This window comes from Balaenoptera ricei, chromosome 2 (assembly GCF_028023285.1).
Source record: "Balaenoptera ricei isolate mBalRic1 chromosome 2, mBalRic1.hap2, whole genome shotgun sequence".
Lineage (NCBI taxonomy): Eukaryota > Metazoa > Chordata > Mammalia > Artiodactyla > Balaenopteridae > Balaenoptera > Balaenoptera ricei.
The window spans coordinates 139,053,059-139,077,671 of record NC_082640.1 but is presented as its reverse complement, the minus strand read 5'-3'; the positions used below and the strand labels follow the sequence as shown (position 1 = coordinate 139,077,671).

General features: G+C 40.7%; 1 long non-coding RNA gene and 1 pseudogene across 1 annotated transcript in view; one reads left to right on the top strand and one right to left on the bottom strand.

Moving 5' to 3' along the window:
* Positions 1–24,613, top strand: part of LOC132359719 (uncharacterized) — a 96,338-nt gene that overhangs the window by 48,505 nt on the left and 23,220 nt on the right. The gene's annotated exons all lie outside the window — the stretch shown is intronic.
* On the bottom strand, positions 19,237–23,778 carry LOC132360834 (cleavage and polyadenylation specificity factor subunit 7-like; annotated as a pseudogene).

Sequence of the window (24,613 nt, the reverse complement as noted above, 5' to 3'; positions counted from 1 at the left end):
GTGTGCCACAACTACTGAGCCTGCGCTCTAGAGCCCGCATGCCACAACTACTGAAGCCTGCACGCCTAGAGCCCATGCTCCACAACAAGAGAAGCCACTGAAATGAGAAGCCCACGCACTGCAACAAAGAGTAGCCCCAGCTCGCCGCAACTAGAGAAAGCCCGTGCACAGCAACGAAGACCCAATGCAGCCAAAAATTAATTAATTAATTAATTATTTAAAAAAAAGGACCAAGGGGCTTTGAGCCCAGGTACCAGCTCCCTGTCCCTCTAGGGATATAAAGAACAGGTGAAGCACAGGGAGGACTGGGAAAGACAGAAGGATGAGAAGTAGCAGTCACAACGGGGTATTTCAGACCAAGTATAAAGACTGTTTCAGCCTTTGCCTTGATGGTTTGTACATATTTGTTTTTTCCCTCCATTTTTTAAAAAATAAATTTATTTATTTTATTTATTTATTTTTGGCTGCATTGGGTCTTCGTTGCTGTGTGCGGGCTTTCTCTAGTTGCGGCGAGCAGGGGCTACTCTTCGTTGTGTGCAGGCTTCTCATTGCGGTGGCTTCTCTTGTTGCGGACCACAGGCTCTAGGCACGCAGGCTTCAGTAGTTGCGGCACGCGGGCTCAGTAGTTGTGGCTCACGGGCTTTAGAGCCCAGGCTCAGTAGTTGTGGCACATGGGCTTAGTTGCTCTGCGGCATGTGGGATCTTCCCGGACCAGGGCTCGAACCTGTGTCCCCTGCTTTGGCAGGTGGATCTTAACCACTGCACGACCAGGGAAGCCCCCTTCCCTCCATTTTAATGGTCAATGAGATCTCCCTATGATCTCTTTGGGAGAGGTATTTCTTTTATGTTAACAGCTCATATCATTTCACTATATTCTGCTTGCAAAGGATTTAGTCATTTAATGGTTCATTTGCTCACTCTGACGATTGAAAGCCTATACAGATTGCTTCTCCCAGCTTGATTGCGTATGGATCTAATGTGACTTTTGATCAACAGCCCTACTATACAGCAATAGTCGGGGACTGCCAGGATTGCAAGGGAAGGAAAGGAGAACTAGAGTTTATTGAGCACCCACTATGTGCTTGACATTTTAAGCATATAATTTTCTTTACTTTTACTAACTCATGACATTTTATCATCCCAGTTTTCAGACATGAGAAACCCAGGTTAAAGAGGTTACATAACTTATATGTAACCAGGGTCACAAATATAGCAAGTGGAGGAAATGGTGTTCAAACTCAACCCCCTCTGACTCTGAAGTCTATGCCCTCCACTCTACTCTGCACACACCCATGAGGATGCTGCCATTCAGACTGAACTGAATTTTCTCTATAAAATGGGGAGGATAAAGTTACTTACCTCATGTAACTGAATAAAATGAAACAATGTATGCACTTAGCATGGTGCCTGGCACATAGTAGATGTTGAATGTGCTTGGAAACACGTACTGATTTTCTGTATGTGACCACGAATTGATAGAGTTCTATTGGCATTTCATTTTGCATTGAAATCTATGAAGCTGACTGATTTGTCATCTTGATCTGCCTCCCTAAGCTGTGAGTGGACCCTTGGGCTAATTGTTATTGATAGAGTTCTAATGGCATTTCATTTTGCATTGAAATCTATGAAGCTGACTGATTTGTCATCTTGATCTGCCTCCCTAATCTGTGAGTGGACCCTTGGGCTAATTGTTCCATTTGGTAGTAAATGATGTATTATCGTATGAAGACAAAAAAATAATATGGTAGTTGACTTTTCTTGGTTGCTGCAAAAGGTAAACAAAAGCAAATGGGTGGAAGTTATAGAAAGGCGGACTTCAACAATATTTAGAGAGAGAAGTCCAGTTGTCAGATGTTTCCTAAGGAAGTAAAGGCCACTGAACATGTCCAAGCTGACTGGGGGACCCCCTGACGAAGGTCGTGTGTGACAGCATCCTCTACTGGGCAAGACACCAGACTACAATGTCTCATCCAGTCTCTTGGCCAAGTTTCTATTGCTTTTTTGTAGGTTACAGAGAACAGTTCCTGGGTGATTTCAGGACATCTCAATCTTGAAATTTATATGAATTATGCTTGATTGAAGACTGTTTTCTTCTTCAAAAGCCAGTTTTCCCATTTGTTTTTCCCCCGCTGCACCTTTTGAGGGAGGAACCGCGTTGAGCATCTGCTCCCAGATTTCTGTCCTGTCCTCCAGCTATGAAGAACACCCCCGTTCCCCTGTGGGCGGGAGGCTTGGCTCTCCTTTTAGAAATTCCCTTCTGTGCTGCGCTAATCACATCCTCAGTACATTTTACATCTTATTTTTAGGAGCAAAGTATAAAGAATCCTAGCACCAACAGCAGTTTCTGTGGCAACCTGCATCGCCCCCTTGCTTGTCCAGCTGTGCAGAATTAAATTCTAAAAGAGGCCATTTTACATCATGTAAAGGAGATCCAAAGTCAGGGTGCTTTTTAAATGCAGGTTTTCTTCTAAGTTAAGTGGGAACCAGCCAGGAATTAGGTTGGGAGGTGGGTGGGTGAATAAAAGAAACAGAACCTTTACTTAGAACTAGAACTCTTATAAAGTGCCAGGAGTTCACAGGCATGCCCTAGTTGCCCTGATTTTTTTCCCACAGGACATCATTTTAGATACAGAAATAGCATTTAGAACAATGAAAACTAGGTTTGAATATTTATATCTGGGGAGTTTGTTGATAAGTCCTCCCTCCTCCTTCTCTTCCTCCTCCTCTCATGGGGTCTGCCTGCATAACCTTCCAGGTTAGACTTGATTAGAAAATGACATGCTTTTCATGTTTATCTTGAATAGCTCTTTCAAGCCAAATATCCAAGCTTCCAGGAGGCTTTCACCAGACTCTCCCTTCCTGACACAGTCAAAACAGGCTGAGTCCCCCTAGGCCAGGCCGGAGGGTGTGCCTATAAAAGCTGTGCCCTGAGAATGTGATTCGGGGGACATGGAAAGACCACCCATCCAAAATAATCTCCTCCAAGGCCAACTGATGTCCCTGATTATCATAATAACCACTACTTTGTGTTGTCATTTGGTTCCATCTGATTCTGGGAAATTACAAACATGATTCTGGGAGGAATAACATATTCTAATGAATGTTATATTTTACATTCTGTCTGCTTCTAGGAAAACATGACGTGGCCCATAATTTAAAAAAAAAGAAAATAGACATTTCTCCTAAGACCATTAGTTTAGAGACCACAAAAAAGAAAAAATAAATATGCCCCAAACTTAGACTACGCTTAAACATTGATTGAACTCCAAGTTTCCTGAATTCAAATGAGTTTTTAAATTATGATTCATTACATGATTATCACCTGTTAAAAGATACCAATTTGTCAGGAGAGAGACATTTTTCTGATATAAAATACTTTTTTTAAATTAATTTTTATTGCAGTATAGTTGCTTTCTGATACTAAATTCTTAAAAGGGATGCTTCTATGTAGGAAACAGAAGAATTAACTTTTTTTAACAATAATTTATGAAAAGATGCAAAATCATTCTCCACAGGACCATTTATAATATTGACCTTTGATAAAATCTAAGGTTATAACCTAAAAGTAAAACTCAGTAAAGCTACCAATGTAGTGCATTAAAACATTTTACAGTCAAAATATATTTTATCCTCGAAGTGTTTTTCTCTCCATTAGATACAGATTCATCAAAGGACAGGGACACATTTTATCCATCTTGGCATCCTCAGTACCCAACACAATAGCTTACATACAGGTGATACTTAGGACATATTTATTGAATGAACTGATAACAAGACCAGTTCTTCAAAGTATAACCTGTAACATCCCAGAAAAATTTACCCTGGCACTGGATTTAAAGAGTGTTACTCTTTCTAACGGGGACATGAGAGAGGAGGGGAAGTGTCATTTCTGCATCTCCATCCCCCTCGCCATGCCTGCCCCAGCAGCTGCTCAGCTCATGTCAGCATCCTCTTATTTGGCTCTATAGATAATTTGGGAGTTTGTGTAATCTTTTCTGGTAAAAGTCGTTGAGACTGGGGAGATGACATCATAACAGGTGCCGGCATTAGGAGGAAGTCTGGCCAAGTGACCCCTGAAAGAAGGCATGGCCAAGACTGGATTGAGTGACGAGAATGCTGGCATGCTCCTTCCGGCAGCACAAAAACAGAACAAGCTCAGAGAAGCTCAAAGACTGAAGGCTTCCTCACAGTTTCTGAGAATGAGAGTTTCTCCTTTACCCATCACTGGAATCATGGGTCCTTCTCTGTATTTCTGTAGAGTTCTTCTCAGTATCCATAAGATACTGAAGCATACAGCTTTGTATTAAATGTAAGGGAATGGTAGAGGCAACAGTGTATACTAATCCGATGATTTACAAGCACTTGAACCCATTCAGTTGAACTTGGCATGTGTTCTTTGGTGGAACCTATTTTTAGGTCACTTCTCCCTCTCCTGTAGCTGTGTGGCTCTGAGGATGTTTCACCACATGCTCTTTGGCTTGCTGAAGAAGCAAGGCTGCTTTCCTTCAGTCCCTTACTTTTCAGTTGAAATGACTTCTGATTCTCATAGTCAGTTTCCTAACATCTACCTGGGATTTTGCACACAGAATTTCTTGAAAATAAAGTTCTCCCTTTCCTGGGAAGATCCTTTTTTTTTTTTTCTTTTTTTTACAATATTTATGTCCATAGTTTTATTTCTGCGCACATACTTTTTTCAAACATGAATTATACTATATATTCAGTTTCATAATTTGCTCTTTTTCTTTTAATATTCCTGGGAAGATTCTATCCACACCAAGTCTCTTCTGTTGTTGCTTCTCTGAGATTCTCCCACTCTTTATCGAAATGCCCCAAATTCCCTAACACTTCCAGGCTTGACTCATTGTCTTACCTGACGAATTTTCACACATTTAGTGGAGGTCTTTAGCCCACTCACATTTATTTTAACCACCAGTATATTTAGTCATATTTTTTACTTTATATTTTAAATTCTCTTTTTCATGATTTCCTGTTTGCTTTGTTTGTCCCTCTTTCCTGATCTGTACTGGATGGAGTTTTCTTTTTCTTTCCCTCTACAGCAGGGATACTTTTTCTGTTATGGGCCAGATAATAGATATTTTAGTCTCTGTAGGCCATACGGTCTCTGTCACAGCTCCTCAATTCTGATGTTATAGTGTGAAGCAGCCAGACAATACACAAATGAATGAGCATGGCTGTGTTTCAATAAAACTTTGTTTACAAAACAAGCAGCAGGCCAGACTTGGCCTGTGGCCGTAATTTACTAACCCTTGTTGTAGAGGATTAGAAAGAAGTTCTATATCCTTCATTTTTAACAAACATACCTTGCATTTATTAGAATATACATTCAAATTCTATGAAAGATAATGTAAATAATATGACTTAAACAAGACAGTTTCTTTCTTTAATTATATGTGAGCAGTCAGGGGCTGCTTTGGCAACACTGCAGTTTTGGGACCCAGGATTCTACCTTGTTGGTCCTAGTCACTGAGGTGTTGCGCTCACCTGTACCTACATCATCATCCACATTTCAGCCAGTGGGGAGGGGGCATGGGAAGTGGAGGACATGGCCATTTTCTTTAGGAGGCACAGCCCTGAAGATGCACAAATCACTTCTGCCTGCATCCCTTTGATTAGAAATTTGTCATAGGTCACACCTGGCCTATAAGGGAGCCTGAGATATGTAGAGAAACTGGGAGGCCATGTACCCAGCTACAAATCCTAAGACTATAGAAGATGGGGAGGATAGATACTGGGAGGCATCTGGCAGTCTCTGCTGGAACTAAAATTTTGATTTTCTGACTTGCTTCAAAGATTAATTAGAATCTATAACCCCTCATCCAATCAAAACAAGACCGTTAGCATATATTTATTTAGCACAGTTAAAATCCAGTTATGTTTTTACTGCTGTCATCTCACTAGATTTGGGTTCTTCTAACTCCCTTGGGAGTTTTTGGTGCTCCATGCCCCTTTTTTAATAGATGTGATTGGTTTCTCAATGATCATTTTCTAAGATCTGACCTTCAAACTTTCAGGACAATTATTCCACACATCTTTCTCTCTTTTTTTTTTTTTTCATGGAGAAAGAAGAAGCAGTACATGGGAAAGGCTTAATATTTTTGCTTAGAAAGACCTGGGTTTTAATTACCATAATTTACATGTGAGTTTTGTGTTTAGTGGTGGACAACGTGAAATGAAATATCTGCTAATGAGACATGACACTAAGTGAAGGAACAGCCCTCCACAGACAACATGTCAGTGAATTAATTCCCTGCTGTCGTATCCCTTCTGAGAACCTCAGTCATCATCCCCCGTTATGAATAATTTTCCATTTGTATGTACGGGTGTCTGACAGTTTGTTTACGTGAACATTGGGAGGAAAAGCCAAAATTATTTGGCTTAGCATCAAAAGCTGCCTCTATTTTTGTTGTCTGCACTGCTCTGATTCAATGCATTTTAATAAGTTTTTAACAATGCATGAATTTGAGTCAGAGGAACTAGAGCAAAGGCTAGGATGACACATACTTATTATAGGCTATAAAGGGATGAGGCGTCATCTATTGCTTGCCATGCCAACAGCCCTTAAATTAATGCCCTTTCTCCTTCAGAACTGAATTGTTCTCATTACAACCGGGCATGAGCAACTTGGCATGATTTGGTGTGTTCCTTTAAGACGTTTTAAATCTGAAGTCATGCTTGAGTTAATCTCCAAGTTCTGTGTCACCTAGATTTTATCAGCTTTCTTCAAGGTCCAGGCTTTGGAAGATTTCTTCCCTACATGACCATTAGACGTTTGTAGTTCGTCATGTGGGAATATATCTTAACCCATGCAAAGGCAGACAAGAAATGCAGTATTGTTTTCTTTAGAAGTTGGAGTAATCCCTTTTTCTGCATGCTTGCCCTCCTGCTCTTTGGCTTACAATGTTGAACCAACAATGTAACAAACTAAAATGTAAAAGCATTGGGGTATTTTAGTTTTTTTAATAGGTGAAAAAGTAATTTGGACTCTCTTATTTAGTCTTACTGAGTAGCCCCTGTATCAGGGACAAACCAGTATTGTTAAGCTGCCTGCAGTTTCTTCCTGTTGCTAGAGGTAGAATTTGAATTTTAAGTTGCCAAAACTGAAAACCTGCTATCTGGGGGTTCATAACTAATTTCTGCATATTAAAATGGAAACAGAAGCTATTCTGCAGGCAAGCCCTTTTTAGGTTTTGCACTGTGGATAGATGTAAAGCAAATAATTCCACATTAATTTTGGGAAAGCCCTAAACCACTGAAATAATACAAATATTGTTGCCTCAGACTAGAATGTTTTCATTCAGTTTAGAAATAGGAATGGGATGTGTCTTTAGTAAGACTGTGTCCTTGCAGAAAAACGTCTTTTTTCTAAATATATTTTGAATTGCCCTGAATGCGTCCCAAAAGGATAGTTATTTAGGACTGAATAACCTACACTTTGGTTAATATGTTGCCTATTATTATGATTGCCTTGCAGTGGAGGGAGTAGGACATCAGACCACACTGACTTCCCCCCCCCATTAGTCATAACTGGGGTGGAAAAAAGAAAGGTGAGCTTTAAACTGAGGGAAGGGGAACTCTCTCTCCTAATGGCTGAGAGAGATGGGGAGCTAAGCTGTTGGAGAAAGAACAAGGGATGAGCTATTTGTGGGGCATAAACAGGTGCCTGTATATAGCGGCAGATCTGGAGAAATGATCTGTAGGGGACCTCTGTGAAGGGGCATGGACCATGGGCTCTACTTAACTTTTTTAGCCCCAAATTTCCAAAATTTATTCAAATAAGGAATCCTTCTGTTGCATAACACTTGTTAACATGTCTTAGAATACTTTCCTGAAGAATACACCATGGGAAATAGCATTAGTCAGACAACCTCATAGCATGCGTTGGAACCACCCAGATGGCTTGTTGGAACACAGATTTCTGGCCCCACTCCCAAAGTTTCAGATTCAGTAGGTCTGGGGTGGGCCTGAGGATTTGCATTTCTAACAAGTTCCTGGGTACATGCTGATGCTGCTGGGTCCAGGAACCGTACTTTGAGAGTGAATCACGGACCAAAATGGTCTGGTTCCTTCTTTCTCTTTCTAGAGTAACACAAATCAAATCAAGAAGTAGTCACTGAAATAAAGACCACAAATATGAAAAGCCCACATCTAACATTATACTTATTGGTGAAAAACTGAAAGCTTTTCCTCTAAGATCAGAAATAAGGCAAGGATGCACACTCTTGACACTTCTATTCAATATAGTACTAAAAGTTTTAGCCAGAGCAATTAGGCAAGAAAAAGAAATAAAAGACATGCAAATCAGAAAGGAAGAAGTAAAATTGTCCCTATTTGCAGAAGACATGATCTTATATGTAGAAAACCCTAAAGACTCCACAAGAAGACTCTTAGAACTAATTAACTCAGTAAAGTTACAGGATACAAAATCAACATACAAAATTCAGTTGTGTTTCCATACAGTAACAGCAAACAATCTGAAAAGGAAATTAAGAAAAAAAATCCCATTTACAATAGCACCAGAAAGAATTAAATATTTAGAAATAAATTTAATGAAGGAGGTTACTTGTATAGTGAAACTACAAAACATTGATGAAACAAATGAAAGAAGACACAAATGGAAAGTCATGCCATGTTCATGGTTTGGAAGACTTAATAATGTTAAAATCCTCATGCTATCCAGAGCAGTCTACAAATTCAAAGCAATCCCTATCAAAATTCCATTGGCATTTTCTACAGAAGTAGAAAAGCAGTTCTGCAACTCATATGGAATCATAAAAGACCATGAATAGCTAAATTAATCTTGAGAAAGAATAAAATTGGTGCCATTACACTTCCTGGTCTTAAAATATGTTACAAAGGCTATCATAATCAAAACAATATGGTACTGGTATAAAGACAGACCTACAAACAAATGGAACAGAATGGAGAACCCAGAAATAAGTCCACACATATATGTTCAACTGATCTTCAACAAGCACACAGTAGGGAAAGTTTAGTCTCTTCAACAATTGGTGTTGGGAAAACTGGATATCCATATGCAAAAAAATGAAATTGGACTCTTACACCATACAAAAATCAACTCAAAATGTAATACAGACTTAAATGTAAGGCCTGAAACTGTAAAGTTCCTAGGAAAAAACATATGGGAAAGCTTCATGACGTTGGTCTACACAGTGTTTCATAAATACGACATCAAAACACAGGCAACAAAAATGAAAATAGACAAGTGGGACTACATCAAACTGAAAAGCTTCTGCACACCCAAGGAAACAGTGAACAGAGTAAAAAGGCAATGTACAGAGTGGAAGAAAATATTTAGAAACCACATACCTGATAAGGGGATAATCTCCAAAAATTACAAGGAACTCCTAAAACTCAATAGCAAAAACACTAATATGCCAATTTAAAAAATGGGCTAAGGACTTGAGTAAACATTTCTGCAGAGAAGACATGTAAATCACCAACAGCTATATGAAAAAATGCTTGATGACATTAAACATCAGGGAAATGAAAATCAAAACCACAGGGAGAGAACTGCTGAACAATCATTGACAGGAAGACACTGGAACTCACCAGAAAGGATACCCCACATCCAAAGACAAAGGAGAAGCCACAGTGAGACAGTAGGAGGGGTGCAATCACAATAAAATCAAATCCCATAACTGCTGGGTGGGTGACTCACAAACTGGAGAACACTTATACCACAGAAGTCCACCCACTGGAGTGAAGGTTCTGAGCCCCACGTCAGGCTTCCGAACCTGGGGGTCCGGCAACGGGAGGAGGAATTCCTAGAGAATCACACTTTGAAGGACAGCGGGATTTGATTGCAGGACTTCGACAGGACTGGGGGAAACAGACTCCATTCTTGGAGGGCACACACAAAGTAGTGTGCACATCGGGACCAGGGGAAGAAGCAATGACCCCATAGGAGACTGAACCAGACCTACCTGCTAGTGTTGGAGGGTCTCCTGCAGAGCTGGGGGTGCTTCTGTCTCACCGTGAGGACAAGGACACCGGCAGCAGAAGTTCTGGGAAGTACCCCTTGGCGTGAGCCCTCCCAGAGTCTGCCATTAGCCCCACCAAAGAGCCCAGGTAGGCTCCAGTGTTGGGTGGCCTCAGGCCAAACAACCAACAGGGAAGGAACCCAGCCCTACCCATCAGCAGTCAAGCAGATTAAAGTTTTACTGAGCTCTGCCCACCAGAGCAACAGCCAGCTCTACCCACCACCAGTGAACTGGACAGCTACATGTAAAAGAATGAAATTAGAACACTCACTAACACCATACACAAAAATAAACTCAAAATGGATTAGACACCTAAATGTAAGACTGGACAGTATAAAACTCTTAGGGGAAAACATAGAAGAATACTCTTTGACATAAATCACAGCAAGATCTTTTTTGATCCACCTCCTAGAGTAATGGAAATAAAAACAAAAATAAACCAATGGGACCTAATGAAACTTAAAAGCTTTTGCACAGCAAAGGAAACCATAAACAAGACGAAAAGACAACCCTCAGAATGGCAGAAAATATTTACAAATGAATCAACAGACAAAGGATGAATCTCCAAAATATATAAACAGCTCATGCAGCTCAATATTAGAAAAACAAATAACCCAATCCAAAAATGGGCAGAAGACCTAAATAGACTTTTCTCCAAAGAAGACATACAGATGGCCAGAAAGCACATGAAAAGCTGCTCAACATCACTAATTATTAGAGAAATGCAAATCAAAACTACAATGAGGTATCACCTCAGACCAGTTAGAATGGGCATCCTCAGAAAATCTACAAACAACAAATGCTGGAGAGGGTGTGGAGAAAAGGGAACCCTCTTGCACTGTTGGTGGGAATGTAAATTGATACAGCCACTATGGAGAACAGTATGGAGGTTCCTTAAAAAACTAAAAATAGAATTACCGTGTGACCCAGCAATCCCACTACTGGGCATATACCCAGAGAAAGCCATAATTCAAAAAGACACATGCACCCCAGTGTTCATTGCAGCATTATTTACAAGAGCCAGGTCATGGAAGCAACCTAAATGCCCATCGACAGATGGATGGATAAAGAAGATGTGGTACATATATACAATGGAATATTACTCAGCCATAAAAAGGAACGAAATTGGGTCATTTGTGGAGACGTGGACGGATCTAGAGACTGTCACACAGAGTGAAGTAAGTCAGAAAGAGAAAAACAAATATCGTATATTAACGCATATATGTGGAACCTAGAAAAATGGTACAGATGAACCAGTTTGCAGGGCAGAAATAGAGACACAGATGTAGAGAACAAATGTATGGACACCAAGGGGGGAAAGCCACGGGGGGGTGGGTGTGGTGGTGTGATGAATTGGGTGATTGGGATTGACACGTATACACTGATGTGTATAAAATTGATGACTAATAAGAACCTGCAGTATAAAAAAACAAACAAACAAAAAAACAACTAATACTAAACTTTCTTTGGGTTATTTGTATGGAAATATGTTAATATAAATGTTTCAGACATTACATGAAATTTCTAAAAATCTTATATGTTCTGGTATAATGTTATAAGTCATAATTCTAGTTATTACTTTAAAATGTATATCTCAGAAATTAAAAAAAAAAGAACCTGCTTATAAAAAAATAAATAAAATTCAAAAATTCAAAAAAAAAAAAAACCACAGGGAGATAGCAACTCACACCTGTCAGGATGGCTATTATCAAAATAACAAAAGACAGCAAGTGTTGGCAAGGATGTGGAGAAATTTTTAACACTTGCACACTGTTGGTGGGAGTGTAAAATGGTGCAGCCACCATTTTATGGAGATATGGTTATATTTTATGGAGATACCTCAAAAAATTAAAAATAGAACTACCGTATAACCTAGCAACCCCACTTCTGGGTATTTATCCAAAAGAATTGAAATCAGGATCTCAAAGAGCTATTAGTACTTCCAGGTTAGCAGCACTATTCACTGTAGCTAAGATATGGAAACAACCTGAATGTCCACTGTCAGATGAAAGGATAAAGAAAATGAGGTCGGACTTCCCTGGTGGCGCAGTGGTTGGGAATCTGCCTGCCAATGCAGGGGACACGAGTTGGATACCTGGTCCCGGAAGATCCCACATGCCGTGGAGCAACTAAGCCCATGCGCCGCAACTACTGAAGCCCGCGTGCCTAGAGCCCGTGCTTACAATAAGAGAAGCCACTGCAATGAGCAGTCCGCGCACCGCAACAAAGAGTAGCCCCCGCTAGCGGCAAGTAGAGAGAAAGCCTGCGCACAGCAACAAAGACCCAATGCAGCCAAAAATAAATAAATACATTAATTAATTATTTTAAAAAAGAAAATGTAGTATATACGTACAATTGAATTCAGCCTTAAAAAAGAAGGAAATTCTGCCATATGTGACAACATGGAGGAACCTGGAGGCCATTATGCGAAGTAAAATAAGCCAGTCACAGAAGACAAATACTGCATTAATCCACTTATATGAGGTATCTAAAGTAATCAAATTAATAGGATCAAAGAATAGAATGGTGGTTGCCAGGGACTGGGAAGAAGGAGAATTACTAATCAATGGGCATGAAGTCTAATTAAACAAGATGAATAAGCTCTAGAGATCTGCTGTTCAACACTAGCTATAGTCAACGAGAATGTTTTGTAATGTTTTGTTAAGAGGGTATATCTCATATTAAATAGTCTTACCACAATAAAAGAAAACAAAACAAACAAAAAAGAAGTAGTAATTGAACTTGTCATTGAACTCATAGCATGAGCAGGGCATATAGGATTTGTTCTGCCCCAGAAACTCGAAGGCATACTGGTGAAGAAGATCCCAGAGACAAAGATTTAAAATACAGTCACCCCTCAGTTATAGCAAGGGAATTTTAAAAATTAATAAGCACTTACTACATTATCCACACTTCCTGGCTATTTTGACCATTTTATAATGCAATAGTGTTTTGTTTCAAGTATAAAATAATTGAAAGGAGTTTTACTCATTAATATTAGCTATATGTGAATTTTCTGCCATCTTGCCACCTTAAGAGCCATTTGGGCATGCTGGCTTATGTTGTCATAGCGGTCCAAGATCTAGTCAACTGAGTCTGAAGAAACCCAGTTAGTCATTAGGTGATTTGGAATTATAACAATAAACAACTGGCTTTGTTGATTGCTTTGGCTGAATTGATTAAATGCCTCAGAGATATAGTAGAAACACTTCAGTTTGTGTGACAGCATTGCATTTCTGCTTTCCAGTAATTATAGTGTCTGTTGAGCCAATATTTCCAAAGGAAATGCTGTGAAATATTCTGAATTGGTGTCTCATTTACAGTATATGGTTATCTTTACTACATTCACCTGAAATAGGGAATTAACGAAAACAAAACCACAAATAAAGCAGAATAGATGAGCTGCCTGTCCCCAGTCAAAGTTCACCTGGAGAAGTTAAATATAAACACAGTATTTCTATATCTGTGAGGCAATTAGAAAGTGATACGCATTAACAGCCCACAAATGCAAATGTGTTTTCCTCCAAGTTGCTTTGGGCATTGCCTCTTGGCACATCTGTCTATAGTGATGAACTTTAAGAAAATGTCACGGTCACTCATTCTGTTTCAGAGACTTAGGGCACCATTCATCTGTCCATCTTGTAACGTGCATCTTAATGACTGTGGTGACCCTGAACTTGTGCTGCTCAGATATCCACTGTGATGGGCATAATTGACTGTGGCCCTCATAGCTGCCCCTCTGAATGCACCACCACATTTGTGCCAAGGTCACAATTCCCACAGGCTGCTTCCAGTCAGTGACTGAGCATGATGAAGATACAAATGTGTTCTGTTCCTAGGAAACACGAGACTCCTTCAGTGGCTAACTTAGCTCGAGGACTTCCCATTGGCTTGGCTGAACCTCTTTGGGAGCCACGCTGCAGTCTGAGACGCTTACCACCCAACCTTCCTACCCCTCTCCTTCCACGAGAGTCAGACCTTTGTTTCCATCTGAAAGCTCTTTCTGCCTTTTCCTGCTCTCCCTTCCTTTGTCCTTCACAGCTGTTACCCTCTCTTGCACATCTTACCCCATCTTGGCATCTACTTCTTAGAGGACCCGAACAAACAATGACCTTGATTTTTATACTGTCACCCAAAACAAAATCAAGAAAACCTGTGGGAAAAATAATGCTGGGCCTAGAGTAAAAAAAAAACAAAACCAGAAATGAACAAACAAACAAAAAAACCCAACCAAAATCTAAAAGTTTAATAGTTTTCTTGTGAGAGCCACAAATTCTCTGTAAAACCAGTTGATATTTTCCGACGTTACTTCCTTTGCATTTTGCATGTCAAAACTATCCACAGCAGCATGTTACTATGAGAAAAAATTCTGGCTTCTCCTGATATGCACTCTCTCTTATTCAAAGACTGATGCAGAGTTATTGAAAACTATCTTTCACATAAACATTTATAGTGTTTATTAACTAACACATTTTAAATCACTTACTTGTTCCTGCTTTAAAATTTTTCCCATTAGAAAATCATTATGTAAAGTATAGAACACGATTTTTAAAAAAATTAAAATCACCAGCTAGTTCCAGCATCCAAAGATACATGATATCCATAGTTACCATTTTAGTATGCTTTTGTCTGTGTTTTTTCTGTGCGTGTATTGATGTCTACGTAGGTGAGATAATACTCTCTATATAAATTTAGTATCCTGCTTTTCCCCGTGGTATTACATTTTTTATGGAATACTTTTAATGTCTCACAATATTCCATTGTACATTATCCTATGATTTACTTAACTATTATCTTACTGTTAGACTTCAGATAATTTCTAATTTTCTGGCTATTATAAACAGCCTATAATGAATATATGTGTTCATAAAACTTTAGCCTACATCTTGGGATTTTTTTCCTCTGTATAGATCCCTAGAAGTCTTCCCTGGTTTCCTGATAAGCTTGCAGCTTGAGGAGAATCAACAAGTTTACTCCCCACATTCACATAACATGTTAGAGGGATACAGGCCTAGCAGTCAGAAGACTCACTGCTGGGCCTGTATCCTTCTAACAATACCAAATCTCTTTCCCTCAGAGTCCACAAGTGTAAAATCAGGGAGATGAATTAGATAATCCCTATTGTTCCATCCATATTTAGTATTTCTTAAACATTCAATTAGTGGACCTAGCTCCTATCCAGTGCCATAATTTTTCTTATACCTTTTAGGGCTGTATAGACACAAAAGTACATGAATGATAATGATGGATCCTAGGGTATTACTATATTATTATCTTTATACCATAGACAACACTCCTTTATATAGGAATATAGTTGGCTCTACAACTCTGTTCTCTCCAGCCCATATAATATAGCTATCTGTGTGTTTTTAAATTACTTTTGGCTTCTAAGTATTAAGTACTATATTATAGCTATGCGAACCTACTCACTGAGCCTTCTACTATTAACCCAAGCAAAATTAGACGTTAAAATATCACATTTGAAATTTTTCTTTTGTGTTCCCTAAATTTACATCTGGCTCCACCTTCATAAAAAAGACTGTATTGGGCTTCCCTGCACAGTGGTTAAGAATCCGCCTGCCAATGCAGGGGACATGGTTTCGAGCCCTGGTCCGGGAAGATCCCACATGCCGCGGAGCAACTAAGCCCGTGCACCACAACTACTCAGCCTGTGCTCTAGAGCCCGCAAGCCACAACTACTGAGCCCATGTGCCACAACTACTGAAGCCCACGTGCCTAGAGCCCGTGCTCCAGAACAAAGAGAAGCCACCGCAATAAGAAGCCTCCGCACCGCAGCGAAGAGTAGCCCCCGCTCACCGCAACTAGAGAAAGCCCGCGCACAGCAACAAAGACCCAACGCAGCCAAAAAAAAAGACTGTATTAAGTGTTTCTCTGTGCATGACCTTATGCTAGGAACTGAGTTATAAAGATGTTATATTTGATGTCAAGGGATTTCTAATTTAAAAACCACAACACTGAGGACAAAGGAGCATCTAGCAACCAGTCTGGATCTCAGTGCCTGCCAGGTACTGAAGGCCTCTCGTGGGAGGTCAGAAAAGGGGGGCTCTGAGGAATTCTGGGTTTCAAGAGGCTGAAGCCGATGTAGTATTGTGCTCCTCAGAGAGAAGATCTGTGGAGGAAATGAGATTCTGGAAGCTTTTCAAACTGAAGTGGTGAGGTTTGGGGTCTGCCAGAGAGAGAACATTTCAAGATCTGGGATCTAAATCAGGAAAGATTATTTTTCCTGATAAAGGTGGAAACAGAGCCATCTAATGTTTTACAGATTGAAAATAAGTCAGATTCAGAATAAACAGGAATGATAGTAACTTAGGAAAGGCAGGTCTTAGCAAATGACAGTGCAAACAAGCAATGAGAGTGTGGAGGGTTAAGGCTGAGCACTTGGACACACTAAAATGCTTACATGAGAAAATGCAATTACTTTCAGGTGCACTAGACCTAATTAGGTCCCCTTATTGCTTTTAATAACAACCGCTCTTTATGAAATACAGTAGTTCTGGCTATTCGCTCATACGTTGTATTGTGAGCTTTACCTGGCTCTGCCATCAAGGACTGCATGAGGGGTATGGGAAAATGTTTTGTGGGAAAAATACTGCCTCTCCCCTAAATAGACTTGGGGTGGAGCGTGAAATGTAGTTTTGAGAATGCTAATATTACCAATCAGGGCTTCCCTGGTGGCGCAGTGGTTGAAAATCTGCCTGCCAACGCAGGGGACACGGGTTCGAGCCCTGGTCTGGGAAGATCCCACATGCCGCGGAGCAACTAGGCCCGTGAGCCACAACTACTGAGCCTGCGCGTCTGGAGCCTGTGCTCCGCAACGAGAGGCCACGATAGTGAGAGGCCCGCGCACCGCGATGAAGAGTGGCCCCCACTTGCCGCAACTAGAGAAAGCCCTCGCACAGAAACGAAGACCCAACACAGCCATAAATAAATAAATAAAATTAAATTAAAAAAAAAAAAAAAAGAATATCCTTTAAAAAAAAATATATATTACCAATCATCATTTAATTCTAAGCTGGGATATGTTTTCCAGGTGAGGATATTTTAATAGGCTAACTGATGCCCAGTGTACTGTGCTACCCATACATGAATTCTCGGAACTTGAAGTTCTAGCACAGAAGAAGAGCCTTAGATGGGGCTCCCCTGAAAGCAAAGTGTGAGACACAGACTGGAGTGTGGAGTTGAACTGGGAGGTGACCCCAGGGAGCAGGAGTGAGGCTGCTGAGAGAGGGAGACAGAGCAGGAGAGAGAATAATACACAGTGACTTTTGACTTTGGAGTAGCCTGTATCTGAGGCCAATAGAGGGAAAATTTTTACCGCCATGGATGGCAGGGACTCATCTCACCACAGGCCCTCAGAGGAACTGTGGCCAGTGTGACCCAGGATTATCCCACTGAAGGACAGGGAGGCGGGGGGATTCATTCACTAACTGCTTGTTCCTCATTCCCTGAAGTTCGTCCCCTAAGGCATTAACCCACCCCACTTCCGCATCACGTCCACGTGGACTGAGCAGACTCTGGAGAAAGTCCTAAGGCAGAAAGCAGAGAGAAAGCCAGGCACGTGCTTGAGGCTAGACACCGGCCGCTCACGGGGACTGTCCACTGACCAGCTCCAGGGTCCCCTACAGAGGTCTGCACTGGAACCAGATGAGCCGGGGGTGTGGTCAGGCCTACGGAGGGCAGCACCCTTGACTTCTCAGCGCTGCCACTGTCACCCTCGCTAGCACGTTCCTTCTTGCCTTAGTGACAGGACTATCTTCTGGACCCTCTTCCCACGGAACATAGTCATTGGTTAGGTTCTCGGTGTCTGTCCTGTAATAAACCAGTACAAACATGCCCTTCTGACTCTTCTCTCCACACTTCGCCCAAGCAGTTGTGGCATTTTTGCCTCATTCGTTGTTAAGTTATTTTCATGTCCAACCAACAGAGAAACTGGCCAGCAACTTATTAAGTGTCCCTGCCTGGAAGTTAAATCCTGAGTCATGGGAGGGTGCCCACAGGTCAATAAATGCTCACTGTACAGTGCTCCCCTTCACACTCCACCTCCCTCTGTCCGTCACCCTCAAGATCCGCTCCCACACTTGCTTCCATGTTCCTGTCAGTACATTTTAGTCCTTCCCCTAAGAAAGCTGTCTGCTCCTGCAGAGGGGACTGCTTGGGCTATGCAGAGAGCTGACCCAAATTATTAAAATCTGATGGCATCCGTGTCTTGACTACTGATAATAATGCTGCTCTGAACATTGGGGTGCATGTATTTTCAAATTAGAGTTTTCATCTTTTCCAAATGTATGCCCAGAAGTGGGAGTGCTGGGTCCATATGGTAGCTCTAAGCAACCTAAGTGTCCATCAGCAGATGAATGGATAAAGAAGATGTGGTGTATATATATATGTATATATATATATATATATATATATATATATATATATATATATACACAATGGAATATTACTCAGCCATAAAAAAGAATGAAATAATGCCATTTGTAGCAACATGGATGGACCTAGAGAGTATCATACTAAGTGAAGTAAGTCAGACAGAGAAAGACAAATTATCATATGATATCACTTATATGTGGAATCCAAAAAAATGATACAAATGGACTTATTTACAAAACAGAAACAGACTCACAGACATAGAAAACAAACTTATGGTTACCAAAGTAGAAAGGGAGTAGGAGAGAGATAAATTAGGAGCTTGGGACTAACAGATACACACCACTATAAATAAAACATATAAACATCAAGGACCTACTGTATAGCACAGGGAACTATATTCAATATCTTGTAATAGCCTATAATGGAAAAGAATCTGAAAAAGAATAGATATATCTGCAGACACATATATATATATACACATATATATATGTATAACTGAATCACTTTGCTGTATACCTGAAACTAACACAACATTGTAAATCAACTATACTTCAATAAAAATAATCTGATGGCAACGATGGAAGCTGGGATCAATCTTGGAAAGGACAAGTATCATCTTATATCTGCCTCAGGTAAAGCCCTTGTGTCACCTGTTGGCAAAGGGGGCGCTGCTCTTCTCTAGCAAGATGGAAGGGAATGTTTCTTCCCACTCAGAGGAATCCAGGGCTTGAAAATTCTCAGGTACATCCACCTACATGCCTGATGAAGGTGAGGAGATGCAAGTCCATTAAAAAAATCTGCTTCCAACCAGACTCCTTTCTCAATGGTGCCAGTCCCATTCTTTATTCTGGTATCTCTTCGGCTCCTGGTTCCTTTCTTGGAAATAATCATCATGCTGATCTTCATTAAGGAGCAGGTCCTGGCACCTCCTGCTGCTCTCTTGGGACCAGCTAGATGATCTCTGAACAGATTTATTTTCCTGGAAGAGCTCCTGCTGCCACCCACACTGTAGGACTTGGCTTCAGTGCCATGAAGCTCTTAAGGGAGGAGATGAGGACACAGCAACACTCATCACTGACGACCTGAGACTGTTTGATAACAGTAATAGCTGCAAGCAGCATCTCAGTCAAGTCACTGTAATCCCCTGCACTGGCTCCAGAAATCACTTTGGAAATGGCACTGTTGGAAATTGCTCTGTTTTGCTTCATGCTCTCTCCAAATGCAGCTTCACTCACCATAGAGGGTGGAAAGCCCAAATCTTGGCTGCAGTGGTGGATAGAGGGGCCAAAGGCCTTCATGTAAAAATCTGGTGGAGACCCCACTGTAGCATTTGGTGGGGGAAAGAAGGCTGGATCGAGGTAAAGGCGGTGGGATAACCCAGGGGAAGGTACAGCTAAATAAGGAGATAATGGAGGGGCATGAGACGCTCATGGTAGATGCCAGAAGGAAGAGGAGGGACTCCAAAGCTTGAGGAGAGAAGTGGTAGGGATGGAGTTGGGACTGGGACCAGACCCATCAGGTGAAGGGCTGAAGGAGGGCAGTTGAAGTCAGGCAGCACACTGGGGGGCTTATCCATGTGGACGAATGAGAGTCCAAGTTGCTCAGAGTGTGGCCCATCCACCAGCAGAACCACTAGAATCTCGGGCATGGTCCCATGGAGCTATTTCCACTCTTGAGACTCAAGTACATTCACGTTCTGAGCCCCTGCCTCAGACTGTGGCAGGTTCTGCCAGGTGGCTGACCTCACATCCACTTTTTCTCCATTAAGTACTTTTCTGGCAAGAATTTCCAACAGTTTTATGGACAGTTTTCAGAGGCTTCCACCTCCTCAGCATACCCCTTTGGACTGGCCATTTGCTCCATTCTCTGCAAATTTCAACTCCACCACACCACAGACTCCTACAAAGTGAATAACCTGGCTCAGCTGCTTGTCTGTGGTCCACCAGGAGAAGCTGCTCACATAGACAGCAGTTTGTCTGTTACTCAGGCCGCTGTAGGTATGCAGAATTACAGGGCTTATTGGGCTTGGCGTTGACTCCTGGTGAACAGGAAGAGGTGGCTTAGTACTGCTGCTTCTGTCATGTGAGGGCTGTAAGGTGGACCTCACCAAATGGGATTGCTTTTCCCATAACACCCAAATTGTGATGTGGTTTCTGCCGAAGGAGGCGCGGCAACAGGGTCCTACAGCGCCCACGGAGGGATGGTACTTCTGCCCGCACGTGCAGGGCAAGCTGCATCTCACATGAGAAGGGATGGGGCATATAAGGTGAGACTTGGCACGTGAGAGGTAGGGTCACTGGAGACCTCTGGCTCAGCGGTGACAGACTGAATTGGACTGAATTCTTCCTCTGTTCCCTGGACATTTCTGACATAGCCCTTAATCAGTCACTGAGGGAGTCTCCCCAGGGTCAAAGAGGCACATTGCCTAGGGACAGAGGCTACAGGTTGTAGCATTTTCCCCCCGTCCCCCAACCCTCACCCGACCTCCCCTCAGAACATGGCAGCTGTCCAACCCCCCCAGTGGTAAGTGATGTCCTTATCCTCAAGGGCAGTTCTGGGTGTCTTTAAAATGTAGAGATAACCAAATAAGGTGATAATTTGAGGAAAAAATATAGAATGCCAGAAGAGCCATTTACCCAGAGAATTTTGTCTCCCCATTTTTATTTTGTTTTTACTCAATAATACAACTTTTAGCTTTAATTACTGATAGCAAACAGAAAAAAAAAAAAAAAAAAGCCTTGTCCCTCTGTTGTCGGTTATTTGTTTATCTTTCTGGTAGGTTGAAAATTGTATAAGAAACTTGATGATGCTATCAACATTTTATACTGCATTGTATTTTTTTCCTCTTGCAACAAAACATTTTAAAATGAGAAATGAGGTATGAGCCGTTAAACAAAAACTACAAGACAAATATGTGATTCCACTTATATGAGTTACCTAAAGTAGTCAAATTTATAGAAAGTAGACTGATAGTTACCAGGGGCTGGGGGGAGGGGAAGGTGGGGAGTTAGTGTTTAATGGGTGCGAAGTTTCAGTTTGGGAAGATGAAAAGTTCTGGAGATGGATGGTGGCAGTGGTTGCACAATGTGAATGTACCTAGTACCACTGAGCTGCACACTTTAAAATGATTAAAATGATAAATTTAATGTTGTATCTATTTTACCATGATACAAAAGAAAGGAAGAAAGGAAAAAAGAAAGAAGGAAAGAGGGAGAGGGAGGACGAACCCAGAGAGGAGACAAACACTTACCTGTAGACAGAAAAAAATTCCGCTCGCAAATCAGGATCTCATCTTTCAGTCAAGGATGGGATAAAAACAAGATAGACTCCTACCAAGTCTGTACCCAAGGGCAGCCCTCAACAGGCTCCCTCCCTGATGAGTCTTTTCTTCTGGCACAGAAAGCAAAAACACGAGTATTAAATTGGATTTTTATGCCGTTCAATATTTCAGACTCTGGGTGCTGTGTGATTGCTGTATTTACTGAATGCCTGCAGCGAACCACACTCTGTAAACCTCAGAGTCACTCCTATCAGATAGATCTTAATATTCTCTCTCTCTCTCTTTTTAACAGATTAGCAAACTGAAACTCAGAGAGGTTGAACCACTTCCTGAGACCTTAATGGTCTATTAAGCTATTAATGGGCTAGAAGCAGAATTTAGTCCTGGCTAGGCCTGTCTCCCAAACCACCCCACCACCCTCTCTTTCATTCAATAACACTTGCAATGCTCTTTGCTGGCTGGACTCACACTAAGAAGGGACATGGTTCCAGAGGGTGCAAATTTAGTTCATTTCAACAAACGTGACAGGAGGCTGGTCGCTGTGCTAGAAATTGATAAGTGGTGTGTGACCTTATATTATGCATTTATAGTCTATAAAATGCCCTTCTGATTGTGACAACAAAGTTAAAGTGGACAAAACATTTTGAAGGCGCCAGCTCAAAGGTGTTGCCACTGGCCATATGGACTATCATTTTGAAAATCTATGATACCCCTAGTGATACTCAGAGAGACAGAAAGAGAGAAAAGAGGAAAAGATCTTTATAGAAGAATAACTTAAAGAGAAGGAGATAATAAATAGAAACAAAATGATTTCATTAGAAATCATCATTTTGTAACCCTTATATAATAATTGATTCGGGCAAGGATTAATAAAGGATGCTAAAACCATTGGGTGAAAGTTTGTTGGAGAATAAGATAGGTATATTATTCAAATTATTACCCCACAGATTCTTTTTTAATTAAAAATGAAAAAATATGTTTACAGTAAAGATATCTGGAAGACGCTCCTTAACCAAGTGATCAAACTTGTTTCTCAGTAATAACAGAACAAAATTTACATTCTCTACCTCTTTCTCATAAGCTACAGGGAGAAATACACAATGTCATTTATGTAGTTGTCTTGCCAAAATGTTTAACTTGAATCTTATCATTAGGACCAATCCAGAATTGTGGTAAATCTATAAGACAGTAACTCAGATTCTTCAAAATGTCAGTGTCAGGAAAGAAAGAAGAAAAGGCAGAGGGATACTATTCTATATTAAAGGAGATGAAGGAGATGTAACAGCCAGACATAATGCATGAATCTGGATTTCATCTTGGATTATTTAAATTTATTTATTTATTTATTTATTTTGGTTGCACCAGGTCTTAGTTGCGGCAGGCGGGCTCCTTAGTTGCAGCACGTGGGCGCCTTAGTTGCAGCCTGCAGGCTCCTTAGTTGTGGCACTCGGGCTCCTTAGTTGCGGCATGCATGTGGGATCTAGTTCCCTGACCAGGGATCAAACCTGGGCACCCTGCATTGGGAGCTTGGAGTCTTATCCACTGCACCACCAGGGAAGTCCCCTCATCTTGGATTTTAAAAATATGTAAATACCATTTTGAAGATAAGTGGACTGTATGTTAGATGATATTATCAAGTCATTGAAAGTGTCATTTGGGGTGAATTGTCATGATATTTGCAACTTATTTTTAAATGATTCAAAAAGTATGTTTTTATATATTATATGTTATATAAATATATAAATATAAAAGTTATATACATATATAAATATAAGTAAATATATAGGGACAGACAAAGGCAGAGACTGAGTAGAAACAATGACCGACCTATTAGCAATGAGCATCCCTAGGGCCCACACTGTGGTGTTGAAATACTAGTTCTCACTAAAAGAAACCACAGCCTCTGGAAAAAATGGCTAATTTCAAGTCTGTGGCAGAAAATGACAAGATAAGCCTGGAATACCTTGTCTATCAAATACCAAGGAGGTTATCGAAGACTGTTAAGACCACCTCAAAAAATTTCACAGCCCACCTGAAGAAGATTTCACTGGCCAAAGATGAGAGAACTGGAGCTTCAGTCATGATAATAGTAATTTTGATGGATTAAAACAAATCAAATATGTTTAAATCTATGAGCTCAAAAAGAATTGATCACCTTCAGAATGTGATAGGGCATCAATTCATTATCTTGAAAAATGGTTTAAATAAAAACAAAGAATCTATCCTGCCTTTCTATATGAACTATATACCACTGGGTAACCAAATAATAGATTGGGGGAGTATCTCTTTATAATAGTGTTTCAACTAACAAATGAGTAGAAATTATTAAAATTAGAATATCTCCATTCTGCAAACCAAATGAACTACTAGATACAGGCAGTAATAATCACCAATGGCTACTGACATCACACCGAGGGAGACAACCAGATGTGCCTCCTACAGAATTGCCTGACACCTGCTTGCCTTGACAACAGGATCAACGTGATCCAGCTGCCAATTTGCAGGAAATACAGAGGACAGAGAACCTGTTGAATTACACCACGAACATGCACTCAACAGAATCCAGGCTGTGGGAACCTCTGCCAGTCGAAGGACGCAGATAAAATGTAAGGGAAAGAAAGAGATCATTAAGTTAAAACTGAAAATATATTTTTTAATAGACAAGACTAAATTATAATGCCCAGGGACATTTGATCACAATTGGGTGATAAAACTATTTGCAAAGTAGCAATTACTGTAAAAGTAATTGGGGAAGAAAGTGTTCATCATTGGAATGAGTCTCATGGACAGAGCTTCTGAAGTGGAAGCCAAAGTTTTATTTTCTGACCTCGGTTGCAGTTACAAAGCTGTTCACTTTTATAAAAATTAATTGTCATACATTTGTTTCGTGTAGTTTTCCATGTCTTTATTTTATATT